Source organism: Oryza sativa, chromosome 8 (assembly GCF_034140825.1).
Source record: "Oryza sativa Japonica Group chromosome 8, ASM3414082v1".
NCBI lineage: Eukaryota > Viridiplantae > Streptophyta > Magnoliopsida > Poales > Poaceae > Oryza > Oryza sativa.
In genome coordinates, this window is record NC_089042.1 from 23,906,734 (window position 1) to 23,912,733 (window position 6,000).

Here is a 6,000-nt window from a genome sequence, read left to right on the forward strand (position 1 = left end):
CAGAGGGCGGGGAGGCCATGTCACCTGTGGAGATTATGGATATCCCATATCTACACGGCGATGATATTTGGACTGGATATAGGATACCGAATATATATATAATATCTTATTTGTATCTCGGGTTCGTTTCTTAACTTGTACATCAAGGAAACACCTTGAGACTTAGTCGGTTACGACTGTATTTTACCTATATCTGCATATTCCGTTAGGGATATAGATTATCTTTTGTAACACGGACTCCTTCCCATATATAAGGGGGGTCCGGGTGCCTCTAGGGGCAGAGGTTGATTTTCTCCAAACCATACAATCAATAATACACTCGGCGGATTCATCCCCGGACAGGAGTAGGGTATTACTTCTTGAATAAGAAGGCCTGAACCTGTATAAATCCTTCGTCTCCAAACCCATACACTTTTCCAGCTTGATAGCCACCCCCTTTTATTATTGCCGAAATCTAGTTTCGACAGTTGGCGCGCCAGGTAGGGGAAGCGTCAAGCTTTTCGCCGATCAGTGCAATGGGTTCCGTCTCCGGCATCGACGACCTCGTCTTCCTACCCGGGCAGACGTTTCGGTTCGGCAGCCTCGACTTCGTCACCAACAACTTCGGCAAGATCTCTCTCCTTGACTCGGTGTCGGCCCAGTCGGGAGAGAACCGGCTTTCAGTCCCGTTTGGACTCTCAAACGCGGCTGAAAGTTACTTCAAGACCATCTCAATCGAGTCGGCTTCAAACCACTCGGGCGAGATCGCATCTTCTCCAACGACACCAGATCAAGATGATGGGGCTTACCCACCGATCCTAATGAAGCTCCCCGACGATTTAGCGGCCGTCTCCATCACGACAGCGTCTTCATCCCGTAGGCCTAGGCGGAAGTCGGCTTCAACACCGATTTCGCCTAGCTTCAGGGGAGTCGGCGTCATCCTCCAACCACTCGGCACGGTTTCGACGGATCAGCTGGACGGCTACTACAGCTCTCCCACCGTCGACTCGCGCCCCACCGACATCGTGGAGTACGACGAGTTTAGCTCTCGCTACAACGAACCGGATCTCGACGACTTCGACGAAAGCCTAGATGACAACTACACCCCTCTCTACTTCGGCGTCTTCATGGCCGATAACGAGACGGAGGAGCAACGCCAAGCCCGGGAGACCGAAGCACGTCGCGAGGCTGAGCGTCTCCGACTAGAGGAGGAGCGTCAAGCACAAGAACAAGAACGGCTACGGCGTGAGCAGCAGGAGCGTGAGCGGACCACGAAGGAGGCTGAGGAACGACGGCAGCGAGCTTTGGAAGCAGGGCGCCGAGCGCGTGATCTCATCGGCCAACAAGATGTTGAAGGGACACCGGTTTTCCGCACCCCTCAGCAGAATGCGGTTGCCGCGATCACCCTCCTCGACACCCTCCTCAAGGAAAACGAGCTCAATCAATCTGATCACGTCGTCAACATCTTGAACCAGACGAAGACCATGATTGCGGCTTCGGTCCCAGTTAACTCCGAAAGCGTCCACACGCCGACTGGCAGCCGAGTTCCCCACTTCCGATCTCATGACTACCGTCATCCAAGCCTCAGCATCACCGGCGCAGGATCCAATCGCAGGAGCAGGGGTCACGACGAGCGGTCCATTCACTCACCTCCCGACCATCATAGGGAGCGCCGAGTGGAACGGCCTCGCTCACCACCTCGTCGCCGCCCCGTCGATCTTCGCGACACAATCATACAGCGCCGAGCAGCTCGAGGCCATCATCATTCGCCGGACCGCCATGACGACGACCTTGACGGAGTAGCAGCCTTCACCGACGACCTGCGTCGAGTGGATTGGCCAGCCGGCTTCAAGCCGACTGGAATAGAGAAGTACGACGGTACCACTAACCCAGAATCGTGGCTTACCGTCTACGGTCTCGCAATCCGCGCAGCAGGAGGAGACAGCAAGGCCATGGCGAACTATTTACCAGTGGCTTTAGCGGATTCCGCCCGATCCTGGCTCCATGGATTGCCCCGTGGTACAATCGGATCTTGGGCCGAATTACGCGACCACTTCATCGCCAACTTCCAAGGCACCTTCGAGCGTCCCGGCACACAATACGACCTCTACAACGTCATTCAGAAGTCCGGAGAATCCCTTAGAGATTACATCCGGCGATTTTCTGAACAACGTAACAAGATCTCCGACATCACCGACGACGTTATCATCGTCGCTTTCACCAAAGGGATTCGCCACGAAGAATTGGTCGGCAAGTTCGGGCGTAAACCTCCCAGGACAGTCAAGCTTATGTTTGAAAAAGCCAACGAGTACGCCAAAGCTGAAGACGCCGTCACCGCATCAAAGCAGTCGGGTCCTAGTTGGAAGCCAAATAAGGGTACGCCGGCTACGGGAGGAGGTGGAAGTAACAATCATAAGGACCGCAAGCGTAAGCCTGCGGAACTTGTTGCAACCGCCAGTCACTCTTCTCGACAGCGTTCGCGCGTCAACACGTTCGACAAGATCATGAACTCCCAATGCCCGCACAATCCTAACTCCAACCACGTGGCCAAAGATTGTTTCGTCTACAAGCAGTTCGCGGAGCAATATACCAAGACTACACGGAAGAACTCCGACGAAGAACAAAGCACGTCGAGGAAGAAGGACGACGGCGACACCCCGGCAGGATTTCAAGACCACCGCAAGGAGCTCAACCATATCTTCGGCGGCCCCCTGGCTTACGAGTCTAAAAGGAAGCAAAAGTTGACCGAACGGGAGATCAATGCTGTTCAGCCCAACACGCCCCAATATCTTCGATGGTCAGAGATTGCAATCAAGTTTGACCGCTCGGATCATCCTGACCGAGTGGCCCACCCGGGGCGGTACCCCCTGGTACTAGACCCAGTGGTCCGTAATGTCAAGCTTCGCAGAACCCTCATCGACGGCGGCAATGCACTCAATATCCTCTTCGCCAAGACCTTGGATGATATGCAGATTCCTCGCTCCGAGCTAAAACCAAGCAATGCGCCTTTTCACGGAGTAATTCCAGGATTATCCGCAACTCCACTCGGCCAGATCACCCTCCCGGTCACTTTTGGCACTCGGGAAAACTTCCGCACAGAGAATATCAGCTTTGAAGTCGCCGATTTCGAGACAGCATACCATGCCATACTCGGACGCCCGGCGTTAGCCAAGTTTATGGCCGTCCCGCACTACACTTACATGATGATGAAGATGCCCGGTCCCCGAGGAGTCCTATCCCTACGAAGCGACATCAAGCAAGCCGTCACATGCGACAGGGAGAGTTGCGACATGGCCCAAACCCGCGAGATGGCGTCAGCCCGAGAGGATATCCGACTGGCTGCAGCCACGGCGAGCGAAGGAGAAGTGCCCGCTACCAAGATCTCAAAAAGTGGAGAAAGCGAAGCCAAGACTAAAAAGATTCCCCTAGATCCTTCTGATTCTACCAAAACTGCTGTAATAGGCGCCGAGTTAGATTGTAAATAGGAAAACACGCTCATCACCTTTCTTCAGAACAATAAAGATATCTTTGCGTGGAAACCGTCTGATATGCCCGGTATTCCTAGAGAGGTGATTGAGCACTCCTTACATGTCAAAGAAGATGCCAAGCCTATCAAACAACGACTCCGCCGATTCGCACAAGACAGGAAAGACGCGATCAAGGAGGAATTAACCAAGCTGTTAGCGGCAGGCTTCATTAAAGAAGTCCTTCATCCCGACTGGCTGGCAAACCCGGTTCTAGTTCGGAAGAAAACATGGCAATGGCGCATGTGTGTTGATTATACTGACCTCAACAAATCCTGCCCTAAAGATCCTTTTGGGTTGCCTTGCATTGACCAGGTAGTCGACTCGACCGCCGGCTGTGAGCTTCTCAGTTTTTTGGATTGCTACTCGGGGTATCATCAGATCCGACTAAAGGAATCCGACTGCTTGAAGACTTCATTTATCACGCCCTTTGGAGCATACTGCTATGTCACCATGCCGTTCGGACTAAAAAACGCAGGAGCAACTTATCAACGTATGATTCAGAGATGCTTCTCAACACAGATCGGTCGCAACGTTGAGGCCTATGTGGATGATGTAGTCGTTAAGACCAAGCAAAAGGATGATTTGATTTTGGATCTAGAAGAAACTTTCGCGAGCATCCGCGCTTTCAGGATGAAATTAAACCCTGAAAAGTGCACCTTCGGAGTACCGTCAGGGAAGCTGCTTGGTTTTATGGTGTCTCATAGGGGCATCCAAGCCAACCCGGAGAAAGTTACTGCTATCCTCAACATGAAACCGCCAAGTACCCAGAAAGATGTTCAGAAGCTGACTGGATGCATGGCGGCGCTCAGCCGATTTGTTTCAAGGCTCGGCGAGCGGGGGATGCCCTTCTTTAAGCTACTAAAGAAAACAGACGACTTCCAGTGGGGACCCGAAGCACAGAAGGCCTTCGAAGATTTCAAGAAACTCCTCACCGAGCCACCAGTCTTAGCCTCACCACACCCGCAGGAGCCGTTGTTGCTGTATGTATCAGCCACCTCCCAGGTTGTGAGCACAGTCTTGGTCGTCGAGCGCGAGGAAGAAGGCCATGTCCAGAAAGTCCAGCGACCGATTTACTTTGTCAGCGAGGTCCTAGCCGACTCCAAAACGAGGTACCCTCAGGTTCAGAAGCTGTTATATGGTATTCTAATTACTACCAGGAAGCTATCTCACTACTTTCAAGGTCACTCGGTAACGGTGGTCACATCATTTCCACTTGGTGATATACTGCACAACCGTGAAGCAAACGGACGGATTGCTAAGTGGGCTTTGGAGTTGATGTCTTTGGACATATCATTCAAGCCCCGAATTTCGATCAGGTCCCAAGCGTTAGCTGATTTTGTCGCCGAATGGACCGAGTGCCAGGAGGATACCCCCGCGGAGAAGATGGAGCACTGGACCATGCATTTTGACGGGTCAAAACGACTTTCGGGCACTGGAGCAGGAGTAGTTCTAATTTCCCCAACTGGAGAAAGATTAAGCTATGTGCTTTGGATACATTTTTCGGCGTCCCACAACGTCGCCGAGTATGAGGCGCTCCTTCATGGACTACGGATTGCAATCTCCCTAGGGATAAAGCGTCTAATAGTTCGAGGCGATTCACAGCTGGTCGTCAACCAGGTTATGAAAGAGTGGTCCTGCCTTGACGACAACATGATGGCATATCGACAAGAGGTACGCAAATTGGAAGATAAGTTCGATGGACTCGAGCTCAGTCACGTTCTTCGACACAACAATGAAGCTGCCGATAGACTCGCCAACTTTGGATCCAAGCGTGAAGCGGCACCCTCCGATGTTTTCGTCGAACACCTTTATACGCCGACAGTACCTCACAAAGATGCTACTCAAGTTGCGGGCACTCATGACGTAGCTATGGTTGAAGCCGACTGGCGAGAGCCCCTCATACGATTTTTGATTTCTCAAGAACTCCCCCAAGACAAAGATGAAGCCGAGCGGATTTCAAGGCGGAGCAAACTTTATGTTATGAATGAAGCTGAGCTGTACAAGAAAAGCCCTTCAGGGATTCTGCAACGCTGCGTATCTTTAGAGGAAGGGAGACAATTGCTGAAAGACATACATTCTGGGATATGCGGAAACCATGCTGCTGCACGTACCATTGTCGGCAAAGCTTACCGGCAGGGTTTTTTCTGGCCTACTGCAGTGTCCGACGCCGACAAAATCGTGCGCACATGTGAAGGTTGCCAATTTTTCGCCAGACAAATTCATCTACCAGCCCAAGAGTTGCAGACTATCCCGCTGTCTTGGCCGTTTGCGGTTTGGGGGCTCGACATGGTTGGCCCGTTTAAAAAGGCAGTCGGCGGTTACACGCACCTCTTTGTGGCCATTGACAAATTCTCCAAGTGGATGGAAGCTAAACCGGTTGTCACAATCACAGCAGATAACGCTCGAGACTTCTTCATCAACATTGTGCATAGATTTGGAGTGCCCAATCGGATCATCACTGATAATGGCAAACAATTCACTGGCGGAATTTTTA